The sequence below is a fragment of the Echinops telfairi genome, unplaced genomic scaffold (genome assembly GCF_000313985.2).
Source record: "Echinops telfairi isolate 266 unplaced genomic scaffold, ASM31398v2 ScPeMD7_9;HRSCAF=40, whole genome shotgun sequence".
NCBI classification, from domain to species: Eukaryota; Metazoa; Chordata; class Mammalia; order Afrosoricida; family Tenrecidae; genus Echinops; species Echinops telfairi.
Genome location: NW_022103906.1, coordinates 49,672,797 through 49,688,447, shown reverse-complemented (window position 1 = coordinate 49,688,447; position 15,651 = coordinate 49,672,797). Strand labels below are relative to the sequence as shown.

The window sequence follows — 15,651 nt, the reverse complement described above, 5'->3', positions numbered from 1 at the left end:
TGTTGGACATATGGGCTAATGTTGGACTTATGGGCTTGGACAGCACTGGGTTGGGATGCTTTCTTAATGTACACTTACCTTTTGTATGAAACTCTTTCTCATTTATATATAGTTTCTGTGGATTTTTTCTCTAGTTGACCCAGACTAACACAGATAGGAAATGAATATTTTCTACTTTTTAAAAGTTAAAGCTGGACCAACCTGAGTACTTTGGCGCAGGGAGTACATACACTATCAGAAATAGGGAAGGGCACAAGTACAGATGAGTCACAAATTGACAAGTGGGATATATGGAAGATAAAACACGTGCGTACATTGATAGAGTTCACCAAGAGAGTAATAAGAGAACCCACGGACTGGAAAAACATCTTTAGCAATGACACATCTGACAAAAAGGCATTACTAAGATCTACAATATTCTGCTAGTTTCCAAAAACTAATTGCCCACTGAGGAGGTGGGCAAAGGACTTGAACACAAGTTTCACAAGGGCAGAAATCTGAATGGGCAACAAACATATGAGAAAATGTTCCCGATCATTAGCCATAAGAGAAATGCAAATTAAAACAACTATGAGATACCATGTAACACCCTTAAAGATAGCCCAATTCAAAAAAATAATAAAGCAACAGTGTTGGAGGGGCTGTGGTGAGATAGGAACTCTCATCCACTGCTGGTGGATCTGTAGATCTGTACAGCCACTATGGAAATCGATCTGGTGATATCAAAGACAGATGGAAATTGAGCTACCATAGGACACAGCAATCCCCCTACTGGGCATATACCCAGAAGAGGCAAGAAACAAACAATGACCAGTTATCTGTGCTCCAATGTTCATCAGAGCACAGTTCACAATTGCAAGGAGTTGGAAACAACCCACATTTCCATCAACAGATGAATGGATTAAAAACTGTGATACATACATGCAATGGAGTACTACGCATCACTAAAAAGCAGTGATGAATGCATGAAGCACATCACCGCATGGGAAGAACTGGAGGAAATTATGCTAAGCGAAGTAAGCCAAGCACAAAAGGACAAGTACAACATGAGTCCACTGAGGTAAGCCTAAAAAAAAATGCAAAAGGGGCATAGAGAAAAAGCTACTGTATACAAACATTCCTGGGGTGAGGTCCAGGTAGTATGGCAGGGGCCAGACAAAATCCAGGGATACACATGGTAGCCAACTAAAAAGGAGGGGGGAAAAAAAAGAAAAATGTAGTGGGTGAACAGGGCACTAACCCACCCAAGGGGAGGTATTGTCTATATCTCTACAGGGGAAGAGGGACCGGACTTCAACCCGGTGCTCCAAAATGTGACTGCAACACACTGGCATAAAGCAGGGAACCAGTAGAGAGGTCTGAGGGACTGGCCCCAATCCCAACTATGTGGAAACCCTCCCCTACCCTCAGAAAAATTTACTTAAGAGGACAGCACTGAAGCTACAGCTCAGGGAGAGGGACAAGTCTTATCAGAGCACATGGGAGCAAATGAATGGGGTGGAAGAGAGAGTGGCACACATCCTGACTCACCAAGTCTTGAGGACGATATCCCTGCTCAGAGCAGTCAATGCATAGAGGGGACCATATGGCCAGCCCCACTATGAGCCATGACATCCCTAACTGACCCATAGCCCTACAGGGGACAACACTGGAGACACACTGTGGGAATTGTGTCCAATGTGACCCCACTACACCAAGGCAAAACATTAAGGGCATGCAACAGAACAGCAAGGGGAGTAGAGCAAGGACATGCTGAGGGAGTACCAAAAATAGACTTTGGGGCTAGGGCGTGGCACCCCATCAGATTCAAATGGAAAACACTACTAAAGGTCAACAAACAGACCTTGAACTATTTACAAGCTTTTCTTTTCTTTTCTTTTTGGTCATTGGTTTGTTGTTGTTTTCTTTTGTTGCTTTGTTTTACTATGTCTTGTTTTAGTGCATATTATTATCTGAAGGTCTATCTAGATAAGATATGCTGGATAAGCAATCTGGAGGAGAAAACAATGGGACCTATAGTTCTGGGGGCCATGGGAGAGGGGAAGATAGGGGAAGGGAACTGGTGTTAACAAACCCAGGGACAAGGGAACAAGTGATCCAAAATCAGTGGCTAGGAGAGCGTAAGAGACCTGGTAGGGCTTGATAAAGGGCAATGTAACCGAGAGGAATTACTGAAACCCAAATGAAGGCTGAGCATGATAGTGGGATAAGAGGAAAGTAAAAGGAAATAGAGGAAAGAACTAGGAGGCAAAGAGCATTTATAGAGATCTAAATATAGGCATGTACATATGTAAATAGATTTATACATGATGATGGGGAAATAGATTTATGTGCATATATTTATGTTTAGTATTAACATAGCAGATGGACATTGGGCCCCCACTCAATACTCCCTCAATGAAAGAACACTTTGTTCTATTAAACTGGTATTTCTTGATGCTCACCTTCCCGACATGATCACTGAAGACAAAGTGGATGTATAAGCAAATGTGGTGAAGAAAGCTGATGGTGTCCGGCTATCAAAAAATATAGCGTCTGGGGTCTTAAAGGCTTGAAGATAAACAAGCGGCCATCTAGAGGAGAAGCTACAAAGCCCACATGGAAGACGCACACCAGCCTGTGTGATCATGAAGTATCAAAGGGATCAATTATCAGGCATCAAAGAACAAAAAAATCTTATCATTGTGAATGAGGGGGAGTGTGGAGTGGAGACCCCAAAACCCATCTGTAGGCAAATAAACATCCCCTTACAGAGGTGTCACAGGGAGGAGATGAGCCCATCAGGGTGCAGTGTAGCAACGATGAAACAGACAACTTTCCTCTAGTTCTTTAATCCTTCTTCCCCACCTACTATCATGATTCCAATCCTACCTTACAAATCCGGCTAGACCAGAGGATGTACACTGGTACAGATAGGAACTGGAAACACATGGTATCCAGGACAGATGAACCCCTCAGGACCAGTCGTGAGAATGGTGATACCGGGAAGGCAGGCCGAAGGTAGGGCAGAATGGGGGAATCGATTACAAGGATCTACATATAACCCCCTCCCTGGGGGACGGACAACAGAAAAGTGGGTGAAGGGAGATATCGGACAGTGTAAGACATGACAAAACAATAATTTATAAATTATCAAGGGTTCATGGGGGAGAGGGAGCAGAGAGGGAGGGGAAAAATGAGGAGCTGATACCAGGGGCTCAAGTAGAAAGCAAATGTTTTGAGGATGTTGATGGCAACAGATTTACAAATGTGCTCAACACAATGGATGGATATATAGATTGTGATGAGTTGTATGAGCCCTCAATAAAATGATTTTTAAAAAAAGTTAAAGCTGTTTTGTTTATTTTCTTGCTCTTGAAAAATGTTAACCAAGCCAAGACTAATAACCAACTAAAATAAAGATGCTTGGGGATTCTCCCATTTTGGCAATGAGCAAAGGTTTAATGTGGGTAAAATAGAAAAAGAATTCAGATTTTTTTCAAATTAAAAAAAAATAATTAATTTACTGATTTTCCTCAACCATTTTCTTTGCCTGTACAGAGTAATAACTTAAAAAGAAACTAACATTATTGAGTAAAAAAAACTTTCTTTTTTTGGAAGGTTGTTTTGATGCCATTTTCTGGACATTGATCCTCCTACAGGTCTCATAAAGGGTCAGGTAGTGATTTTGTATTACATCAACTCATCTAAACTGGCACTATGCTTCTCAGAATTCTCTTATCTGATTTTGGATTAAATTTGGCTACTATGCAAATCTGCAAGAGATTTGTTAGAAGAGAAGTAGGCATCTTAGAGAATATGTATTAGTAACTAGAGGTGAATGGAGCATGCCATCTAGTTTTTTGTTTTTTTTTATGTACTGGCTCATTTTCTTGATTAGTGGCAGCTTCTGTGTGCTCAGATCTGTGAGCTCTTTATCTCCTCCTTCCGATTCTCCGAGTTCATTGTGAGGCATGTACACAGCTCCATGGAAAAAGGCTCCGGTTTCTTCTGCAAGTCAGCTGCTTTATCAAGGTTGGAGGCTATGAGATGTGGTCAAGAAAATAGAAGATACATGAAAGGGTGTGCTTATTTTGTCAGACAATTTAATCCTTTTGTGACCATATGATGCTTTGAGTTATTGTTGATACCTGTGTTCTCACCAATGTAAGCTATGCCAAAATGAAGGGGGAAAATATTTGAGGTAATATGGATTTTGATATACCTGGGATGTATGTCTCAAGTGGCCTCTCATGGTAGGCTTGATGATTGAAGGCCCATTCTTCATATTATCTCAGTTAGCATAGGTCGCCACGAGGTGTTAGCTTATACTGTAACTGCGACAACAACTTCCTGAAAAACCTCAGAGGCTGAAAATATTGCTGCATGATATATATCCCAAGGGTTTTGAAAGGGTTAAGATGGAGAAGGAACAGGGATGAGGGAAGGTGAACAGTGGTAAGATAAATACAGTGCTCTCCCTGATGGAGCTGAAAGAAGGTGGTGATGGGGATGTTGCAGTGGTGTCTACATAGTGGATGCATACATTGAGCTTTTCAGTTGGTTCCATTGATGGTCTCCAAGTACTGACACATCACTTACTCACTGCCATTGAGTCAATGCTGACTCATAGTGACCCCCTTTGGGCTTCCAAGGCTCTAACAACTTACAGGATTAGAAAGCCCAATTTTTCTCCTGGAGCTACTGTTGCTTTTGAACTGCCAACCATGCAGATCGCAGCCTAACTGTACCTATTACATCACCAGGGCTCCATCGATGATCAGTAATTATTTGTGGTAAATATCACACAGTGAATGAATTTTCAATTCTTTCAATGTTTCTGCTTTCAACTTCATTTAATTCAGCTATGAAATTCTCCATGTACATCAGTTAAGTGAGTAAACATGGACAATGACTTGTCAAATGCCTTCTTTCGGTAACATTCTGAATTTCCTCATTAAATTTTAAACATTTGATAAAGTTTGAGACAATCACATGGCTGTGATCTAAAGAAACAAATCATGAAATAGATTGGTGACTTTAAATATGTTAAAATGTAAGATTTTTTTTGGGGGGGTGAGGCCCACATTCTCTTTCAATGAAGGATTTTGCCATAGTTGCTGGGAGCGCTGTTAGCTGACAGCCTTTATCCCTCAGCTTTTGGGAACTGCGATGGTTGCAGAGACTTGCCTCTCCCTGGGTCACAACCCACATCAAGGAGACACATATTTAATGACTGATAAGCACAGGAGCCAAAGAACAAAAGTGGCAACCTTTGCTCACCTCGAGACTATACTTATAAGCCATTGTCAATCCAGCGCTCCCATGCAATTGACTGAGGTTGACCACAGGCCTAAACCACAACTTGACCTTTTCCTCTGCAATTTCAGATTTCTTATCCTCCTTTCCAGAAATGTTGATTCCCCCAAATATTTCTTAATAATAATCCTGTTTACTAAACTCTCAAATGTGTAGAATGTGTGTGTACCAGAATGATAGCTGGAACAAGAGAAGTTGGCATCAAAGCCCTAGAATGAGACACTTAGAAGAGCCATAGTGAGACTTTTCAGGAGCCTACTGTGAGAGATGGGATGATTGCCAGGGCTGGGGAAAGCAAAATACATTAAAAGTGGTGCAGCCAGTCAACATATTTCAGCTTGGTATTGTTGTTTCCGACTCTGCCATTCAAGGGATTCAGTTACTCTGCAATATACACACACTCCTTGTTTTCTAATAGGGAGATTAATTTTCCAGCAAGGCATCAACCTATGCTTTTTTTTCATTTCTGTTTATCTTTTCTATAAACTAACAATTTACAAATTCAAGACTATTCACATTTCATTTCATCAGTCATAACTGAGCTGCGTAGAGCTGATCCGAAGAACTGTCTAATTGCTAAAACTTAAACGAGGAGTAAATTCATATCTCATGCCAGTGGAAGGCAATGCATTAGTTGATGTGATGAGAAATATGAGAAATAGCAACTTTATGGACAGTAAAATGATTTGGCTCAAGTGGCTCTCCCTCCTTATTGAAAACTGATGTTCCATTTTCATTGTCAATGAAGCTTTACATTGTGAATGAGACTTTTCTCATTCAAGACATGTGTCTTGGACCTAGAGAGCTGGACATTTGGCCTCTGGACTGTTATGGTTGTGTGGTGTGTAACGAGAGCGTGAATTCATGATGGGTGATACTGAGAAGGGCAAGAAGATTTTTGTTCAGAAATGTGCCCAGTGCCACACTGTGAAAGGGGGTAGGATGGGGGCAAATACAAGACTGGACCAAATCTGCATGGTTTGTTTGGGCGGAAGACTGGCCAAGCCCCTGAATTCACTTACACGGACGCCAGAAAGAGCAAAGGTATCCCCGGGGGAGAGGACACACTGATGGGGTATTTGGAAAATCCCAAGAAGTACATCCTCAGAACAAAGATGGTCTTTGCCAGCATTAAGAATGGAGAAAGGGCAGACTTGATCGCTTATCTCAAGAAAGCTACTAATGAGTATAGTGGACCAATGCCTTATCTATTATAAAATAGGAATGTTTGGTGACTTAAAAAAAAAGTGCCATATTTAAATTGATTTCATACACCAGAAATCAGATCATGAATGACTGATAAGAATATTTTGTTTGGACAGACTTCAATTAAGGTTCATTGCGGTTAAATGACTCTGATCAAACTTAAAAAAATTTTTTTATTAAATACTTTTATTGGAGGCTCTTACATCTCCCATCACAATTCACACATTCATCCATTGTGTCAAGCACATTTGTACATATGTTGCTATCATCATTCTCAAAACATTTTCTTTCTACTTGAGCCCTTAATATCCATATCTCTCTCTTCCCCCACCCCCCTCCCCTCATGAATACTTGATAAGTTATAGATTACTATTTTCATATCTTATATCGTCCTCTGTTGCCCTTCACCCACTTTTCTGTTGTTTGGACCCCTGGGAGGGGGTGATATGTTGATCCTTGTGATCAATTCCCCTTTTCTCCCCAGTCTCTTCGCTAATCCTCCTGGTATCTCTGTTCTCATTGTTGGCCCTGAGGGGTTCATATATCCTGGATTCCCTGTGTTGCAGGCTCTTATCTGTAGCAGTGTGCATGTTCTAGTCTAATATGATGTGTAAGGTAGAATTGAGGTCATGATAGTGGGAGGAAAGAAGCATTAAATAACTATAGGAAAGTTGTGTGTTCGGAAATGAAAAGAACGGGACCAATGGTTCTGGGGTGATACAGGAAAGGGGAGGTGTGAGAAAGAAGGGGGTGGGAATCAACCCAGGGACAAGGGAACTACAAGTGAACTAAAATCAATGGAGAGAAGACCTAGAGGGGCTTAATCAAGGACAATGTAGTAGCAAGGAATTACTAAACCCAAATGAAGGCCGAACATGATGGTGGGACAAGAGGAGAGTAAAAGGAAATAGAGGAAAGAAACAGGAGGCAAAGGACATTTATAGAGGTCCAAATACAGGCGTGTACATATGTAAATATACTTATATATAATGAGAAGGGAATAGATCTATGTATTTACATCTACACGTTAAGAAATAAGGTTGCAAATGGACATTGGGCCTTGACTCAAGTACTCCCTCAACACAAGAACACTTTGTTCTAATAATCCAGCATTCTGTGATGCTAACCTTCCCAACACGATCTCTGAAGACAAAGAGAGCGCATAAGCCAATGCGGTGAAGAAAGTTGATAGTGCCCGGCTATCCAAAGATATAGCGTCTGGGTCTTAAAGGCTTGAAGATAAACAAGCAGCCATCCAGCTATGAAGCAAAAAAGCCCACATGGAAGAAGCACACCAGCCTGTGTGATTATAAGATGTCAATGGGATCAGGTATCAGGCATCTAAGATCCAGAACAAAATCAGACCCAATGGGAATGGGTGGGGTGTTTGGAGTTGAGTCCCAAAGCCCATCTGTAGACAATTGAATATCCCCTCACAGAAGGGTCACAAGGAAGGAATGAGTCAGCCAGGGTGCAGTATAGCACCAATGAAGCACACAACATTAGTTCTTTAATGCTTCCTCCCCACCACTATCATGACCCTAGTTCTATCTTACAAACTGGGCTAGACTGGAGCATGTTCACTGGTACAGATAATGCTCTCGACACATGGAATCCAGGACAGAAAAATTCCTGAGGCTAGCAGTACCAAAGTGAGGTTAAATAGAGTATTTGTTAAAATACGAATTGCAATCAAATATGAGGATAAAAGTACAATAGTGTTTCTGCTAGGGTTCCAGTTCCTATATGCATGCATTTATTTCAAACAAATGCTTTTAATAAAGTTTTTGTGATCAGTGGATGACTTTAGACAAGCTGTCCCAATACTATACTGGTCTTCATCTCTTCACAAAAAAAAGCCAAAAGAAAAAGGAGGGAAAAAGGTCCCATTAAAACAGTGGCTTTTGAAGGGATCTGGTGGGCCAGCTCAATTCGAGGCAGAGTAGCCAGCTCAGAAGATTATGCCAATCATTTCTATGGGCTTCTGAAAGGATAATCTTGATAGAGTTCCTGGAAGGATGTAGGATAATCATGGGATTATTATGAAGAAGTTTTGTTTTGTTTCCTGAGAGAAGTAAGCATTTATTTCCTTCTCTCACAAATAAAGCTGAGATGCTTTGGTTGCCCCCCAATCATAAATATATTTTTTCAAGCAGTGTTATTGATATATAATTTACATATCATATAATTGAATAGTTCAAGCATATCAAGGGGAATTGTACAGTCACCACCACATCTGTCTTAGAGTATTCCCCCACCCCCTGGTTGAATCATCTTTAAAATGAGTTGTGCAATCAGTTTCGGTGCTCCCTCCCCCCTTCTGCTTTCATTGTTTCCTCCTGAAATTCCCTTTCATCCCTATAGCCCGACATTCCCTATAACTGTTGTATCAGTTTGTGTTAGACAGGGTTCTCTAGAGAAACAAAATCAGAATGCTAATAATTTTATATATATTTATACAGATAGATGAATAACATAAGAAATAAACAGTTAATTAAATTGTAAAGCAGTACAATGGCTCAGCGCAACTCACTCCTGTGAGACAGCTGTGAGACACCGGCAGTCCTTCAAGTCTTGAGGGCTGCCGGGTAGTCTTCTGTAGAGCAATTCAGGCTATCCAGGCACAGGCAGCAAACAGCAAGGCAGGTCACCAACAGTCAATCAGATGACAGGGTCTGACAGTCCCCAGCTCAAGAGATGTAAATTCCAATGGTGTGGCAAAGCAGGATTTGAAGGAACCTCAAATTACAGTGACACAGTCCATGGGTTTGGTGTCCCACAGGTAGTGTAGCTTGCAAATTGAGGCAAAGAACGAGCAAGGCAGCCACACACTGGTCTGATGGACAAAGAGCAAGAGACAAGAAAGGTGAGACTCATGGAGCCATTTATCTCTCTGCCCTTCAGTTAATCCCACCTGTGTTTATTGGCCAGGTTGGCACAATAAACTAACTACCTCACAGTTGTTATCATTATACATCCACTCCTCCTGTGCTTCAGAGCTGGGAAACCCCACGGAAACAACGAAAAAACAAATTGCACTAAGTTGTTAAGGATAATATCCTATTAGTATAAAGACAAAAATTAAAGTAATATGTAAGTGGGAGAAGACCCCCATCAACATTAAGAAAGACGGAAGAAATGTCTGTCATAAAACAACTAAGAGATGCTTGCATGCTGAAGGGACCAAAGCCCATGTCCTCTTTCTGATGCCTCTGCTTCCTACCTGGCCTCCGAAGCAGCAGGAGCACCAGCAGTGGTGGTGGCAGCCACAGGGGCAGTGGCCACAAATGCAGATGGATGGCCAAGAAGGCCTTGACCTTTTCAGCCAGTGGGTAGGTATACTCAAGTCTTACAAAGCCAAGACTCGCTTGTACCGGTTGATGATCAAATGGGGCAGGAGACAACGGTTGGGTAGCCAATTTTCAGGCACACTTTGGCAACACTGCAGATGAACATCCTCCAGGAAGAGGGAGTGAAGTTTCCTGTTTGATGTCAAGCACTCTTGGGTTGTAGATGCTGCCCTTGTCAAACACCTGCTGGATGATCAGCCCGAAGGAGAAAGGGGAGATATTCAACAGGTGGCTTCGCTGGCACCCACTTTGTCATCAGTACTGATCAGCTACAAGTCACTCCAGATTTCTTCTTCTTTCTTCTTCTTCTTTTTAAATCGTTTTATTGGGGGCTCTTACAGCTCTTAGAACAATCCATACATCAATTGTATCAAGCACATTTATACATGTTGCCATCATCATTTTCTTTCTACTTGAGCCCTTGGTATTAGCTCCCCCATGCTCCCCCATTTTCCCTCCCTCATTCCCCCTCCTCGTGAACCCTTGATAAATTATTATTATTTTCATATCTTACACCATCCACTGTCTCCCTTCACCCACATTTCTGTTGTTCATCCACAGGGGTGGGGGGTGGCTGTTTATACATGGTCCTTGCTATCAACACTCCCTTTCTCCCCCCACCCGCTAACATTCCCCTACCCTCATGGTATCTTTACTCCCATTACTGTTCCTCAGGGATTTTTCTATCCTGGATTCCATGTGTTGAGAGCTCTTATCTGTACCAGTGTACATGCTCAGGTCTGGATGGTAGAACTGGGAAAATCATAGTGGTGGGAAGCATTAAACAACTAGAGCAATATTATGTGTTGCTGTACTGCACCCTGGCTGACTCATTCCTTCCTTGTGACCCTTCTGTGAGGGATGTCCAACTGTCTACAGATGGGCGTTGGGTCTCCACTCTGACCTCCCTCATTCACATCGATATAATTGTTTATTTTGGGTCTTCTGATGCCTGCTACCTGACACCTCATGATCACACAGGCTGGTATGCTTCTTCCACGTGGGCTCTGTTGCTTCCCGGCTATATGGCCGATTTCAATGGTGCCTCTAGAGATCTTCCTGGTGATGCCCAAAGCCTGGAAGAAGGAAGTCTTCTCGGGAAACAGGTCCATGTTATGGGCCAGCACAGCCACCTAACATGGGTAATAGCACCTTAGCTCAGTGGGATCCTCCTTGGTGAACACAAAGCTCCACAGCCCCCCGGATAGGAGGCAACAGTTTCTCCACAGCCGGGTTGTTCTTCATGTGCTCTTGGATGGCCGTGTGAACCATGGTATCTTGCCCATCAGCACTGTGGCCTTCCCACAAAGGGATGTGTGGATCCGCTGCACTTGCTAGGAGCCCACATTGTCTGCTCCCACAATGGCGCATTTTGGATAATCATCCCCAAATTGGATCTTTTAAGGAAGTAGTTGGAGTTTCAGGTCACCCTGTCTTTCCTGGGTATCCGAAAGATGCATCGAATTGCCACTGGGGTTTAAAGATGTCACTCTCAAGAGGATGCTGACGAGAGGATCTGAAGAAGCTTTAAGAAAGTTGAGAACTACCTTGGTGATAGAAGGGGAAGGAAGCATGGAATGTTTTCCATCACCACTATGCATCTGCTCGTTATTTTAGGGTAGAAAAGACTGTCTTTTGTGAATTTCATTGGGAAACCTTACTCCATACACCCCACAGCCCTGATTTTTGCCTCTTCAAATTTTGCTTTTGTTCTCCAAACTCAAAAAACATTTAAAGGACTTCGATATGAATCCCTTGAGGAGGCCCAAACTGCTGTTTCTGAAACTGTAAATAAAAGAACACAGAACTCCATTGGGGAAGACAGAGAGATGGAGACATCATCAGGAGTGTGTAGAGCTATTAGATGGAGGTTATGCCGAAAAACAGTATCTTCACATTTTGATATCTTGTTTAATAGAGGTTTCAATAATTGTATGGCAATAGTTTTTTAATTACCCTTGCATAACACCACTTCATAGAAGTTTCCATGAATATTTTATACTGATTCATGTAACTTTATGAAGACTAATTGAGAAAAAGGCAAGAATGAGAAAAAAAAGAAAAGGAAGGAGCTAATTTAGTTAATATTTTCTCATGTATGATCCAGAATTCTTTTACAATTTATAGTAAAACAGCACACACACACACACACACATATATACACAAACATAATTTCCACTATTTTATTTATTCCAAGCTGTCTAATGTGAAATACTTTGGTAACATTTCTAAGTGAGTTAACTGATTGAAAATTATTATTTACCAAATTAAATAATGGCCACAATAAACTTTGATGTTATTTCACAAGCAGCTTTCTTGAGTCTGATGTCTAGAAAACAGTACAAAACAAAACAAATACTTTGTAGACACCTAGATAGAGCCATATTTACCCTCTGGTGAATAAAGGAAAACAATTTTAAGAATTTTTTTGAGCACAATATAGAATACATTTCTTTGTAATTAAAGTTTTAAAAAATATAAGTGAGCCACATTTTAATCCTAATACCCAAGGATTGACTAGCCTTGGTGATATAGTAACTGTGTTCTTTGGGAAAAATTACTTTAATAAAAATGATGATAATGTTTTAAAGTCAGCAACCTTGTTAAACTTGTGAACTATACAAAAAGGTAAGTTATAAATGAGAACAAAGAAATGTAATTTTTTTGGTGATTAGATATATTTCTTAAGAATTAATATTGGTTTGTTCTTTCATCTGTGTTCACATTGAACTATAATCCTGAATGACTGGTTTAAAAAAATTATTCTTTAAATGGATTCTTCTTACATAACAGGTTATAGCCTGTTTGAAAAATCACACAATTACTTCGTTATTCCTTGGTACATGCTGCACTTTGGTGTGTTAAAAAAATTCACCTTATTCAGTGTAGAATTTCTTAGTGGAAGCAAACAAGTATTGTAGGAACAATTTTGAAGTTATCTTTGAAAGTTTGATGTATGGAGAGTCCCCCCCACGCCAAAGTTATTATGTTAAAGTTCCAGAAGATGGGTTCTATTGAGCTCTAAATATTCATCAAACTGAGTTCTCCTTGTTAGAACTATTTAATTAGGAAGGAATATATTTTGGAATCACTTAAATCTACCAGGGGAAGAGAATTAAAATAACTATATCATCTAGGCTTTCAAGTGCATGCATCCGATGAATGCTAATTACATTTATAAAATGAAAATTATTTTTTTCCCTTTACCCTGTGTATTTAAACTAAGGTGCACTATTTCATCTAAGGGAAAACACACTGACACTGATATCATCATATAAATTTAAAATTAGTTTATTTTTTAGAATTAGCTATTATTATAGCATATTTTCCCAGTAGCCTAAATCTTCAATATTGCAGTGTATTAATTTTTATGATTTATTTAAATGCTATGAAAACCACATATCTTGCATAGGGTTAACAGATTCTTGTCTCAGAATTTTTCTCAGGGAATTTAACAGTCATAAAGTTGACATATAGGAAGAAGTAGATTTATATGAATTAACTGAATTTAAAGATGACACTACTTAAAAATGATTTCAAATGCTGGCTTAACTGGATAACACCAAAGAGTGTGGAGTTGTAGTTATATGTCAGGGAGCAGACAGATTGAGATTCTCCTCTTAGCTCTATCCTTCACCAGTTCTGTGACCTTAGGCAAAATACATAACATCTTTAATGTATAAAATAAATATACTAGTCATATATGCTACATAGGGTTGTAGTGAAGATTAAAGAGAATAATTTAATTCTTAATGGCTTAACACAGCACCTGGCAATGCAATAATTGCTCAGTAAAGTTAGCTATTGTTATAAGTCACAAACTATGTACAAAGGGGACATTTAAAAATGCAATAGGTAAATTATAGCAATGGACAATTGTAAAAACATTTAAGTAGGCAATAGCCAAACCATAAACCTCTTTATCCACGATATCCACCATCTGTCAGTCACTTTGTCTTAGTTTAGTGGCATCTGTGTGGCTGTGATGCTGGCAGCTATGTCACTGGTCTTTCAAATCCTAGCAGAGTCACTTACAGTGAACGGGTTTCAGCAAAGCTTCAGACAAAGAACAGACTATGAAGAAGGAATTGGCTGTCCATTTTGGAGGAAGTAGCCACTGAAAAGTCTATTTCAAAACATCAGCTATACAAGGCCTAAGGAAAGGAAAAAGTGCATTGTTAGAGGTAGTGCTGCAGGATGGGTCAGACAGGTAGGAAAACACTTAAAATGTGACTGAAGAGGAGCTACCTTCTCAATGTAGAATTGACTGTGGTGACTTGACTGGACTAAAGCTTGTGGGAGTAAAGGCTTCAGGATCTTCATTTACTAATGGGGCACAACTCAAAATGAGAAGCATCAGCTGCAAAAGTCTATTAAGAATTGGAAAACAGAATGTACAAAATATGAACCTAGGTATCAGAAGATCAAAAACAATTATATCCATATGAAGTAAAGGGTCAGAGTGGAGACCCAGAGCCCATCTGTAGACAATTGGATATTCCCTCACAGAAGGGGCACACAGAAGGGACGATTCATCCAGGATGCAGTATTGCAATGATGAATCACACAATATTCCTTTAGTTCTTTAAGACTTCCTACCCAACCCCACCCCACCCCACCCCCAGAACCCCAGTTCTACCTCACAAATCCTGCTAGACCAGAATATGTACATTAGTACAGATGAATGCTTTTGACACAGGATTCCAGGACAGATACCCCCTCAGAAAGAGTAATTGGACTAGCGATACTGTAAGAGTACAGGGGTGGGTGAGTGGTACGGCGGGGAGTGGGGGGAGAGAGGGGGAGCTGAGTGTAGTGATAGATGCATAACACCCTCCCACACACCCCCATCAACACCACCAAGGGGACGAATAATAGAACTGTAGGTAGAGGAATACAGTAAATGGTGTAAGATATGAAAAAATATATATCTTTATAATTTATTAAGGGTTCACAAGGGTGGGAGGGTGGGGGAGGGAGGAAAAACAGAGGAGCTGATATCAAGGGGCTCAAGTGGAAAGATAATGTTTTGAAAATGATGATGGCAACATATGTACAAGTCTGCTTGATGAGATCGATTATGGATGGTTATAGTATCTGTAGGAGCCCCCAATACAGAGATTAAAAATAAAAATAAATAAATGAACCTAGGAAAATTGGAAGTTAATGATTATGAAATGAAATGCATCAAGATTGACACCTGATACATTAGTGAGCGAAAAGGGACCAGAATTAGGGATTTTGAACCAGAGAATCATATGAATTACTATGCCGAGATGAAGCACTCAAGAGGAATGGCATCACATTCAATGACAAAGTGGACATTTCAAAAATCCATTTTGAAGTACGTATAACACTGTTGTAAAAGTACCTATCTGCCTTCAAGGAAATCCAAACAACACACTTATCATTAAAATTTATGTGTCTTCAGTTAGAAATGGATCCAATGTGCAATCAAGACACTGATAATTGTTAGTGAGTGGAATGCACAAGTTAGAATCAAAGAGAAGGAACATCATTTGGAAAATACTGTCTTGTTGGTAGAAATGACTGCAGCTCACATGATAGAGTTTTGCAAGGCCGACTTATTCATAGCAAATACATTATTTTCAACAACAAAAAGGGGTTGATACATTGGGCTTCTCCAGATTAAATACACAGACATCAAATTGACTGCATCTGTGGAAAGAGACAGAGGAAAAACCCAATAACAGCAGGTAAAACCAGACCAGAAGCTGACTGTGGAACAGACCATCAATTGCTCCCTTGTAAGCTCAGGTTGAAGCTGAAGAAAATT

At 40.3% G+C, this 15,651-nt stretch overlaps 2 pseudogenes; one reads left to right on the top strand and one right to left on the bottom strand.

The window, feature by feature from the left end:
- The first annotated feature begins 6,165 nt into the window (after window positions 1-6,165).
- On the top strand, window positions 6,166-6,515 carry LOC101655798 (annotated as a pseudogene).
- A 3,027-nt stretch (window positions 6,516-9,542) lies between these two features.
- The window catches only part of LOC101656103, an 84,802-nt pseudogene continuing 78,693 nt past the window's right edge, over window positions 9,543-15,651 (bottom strand).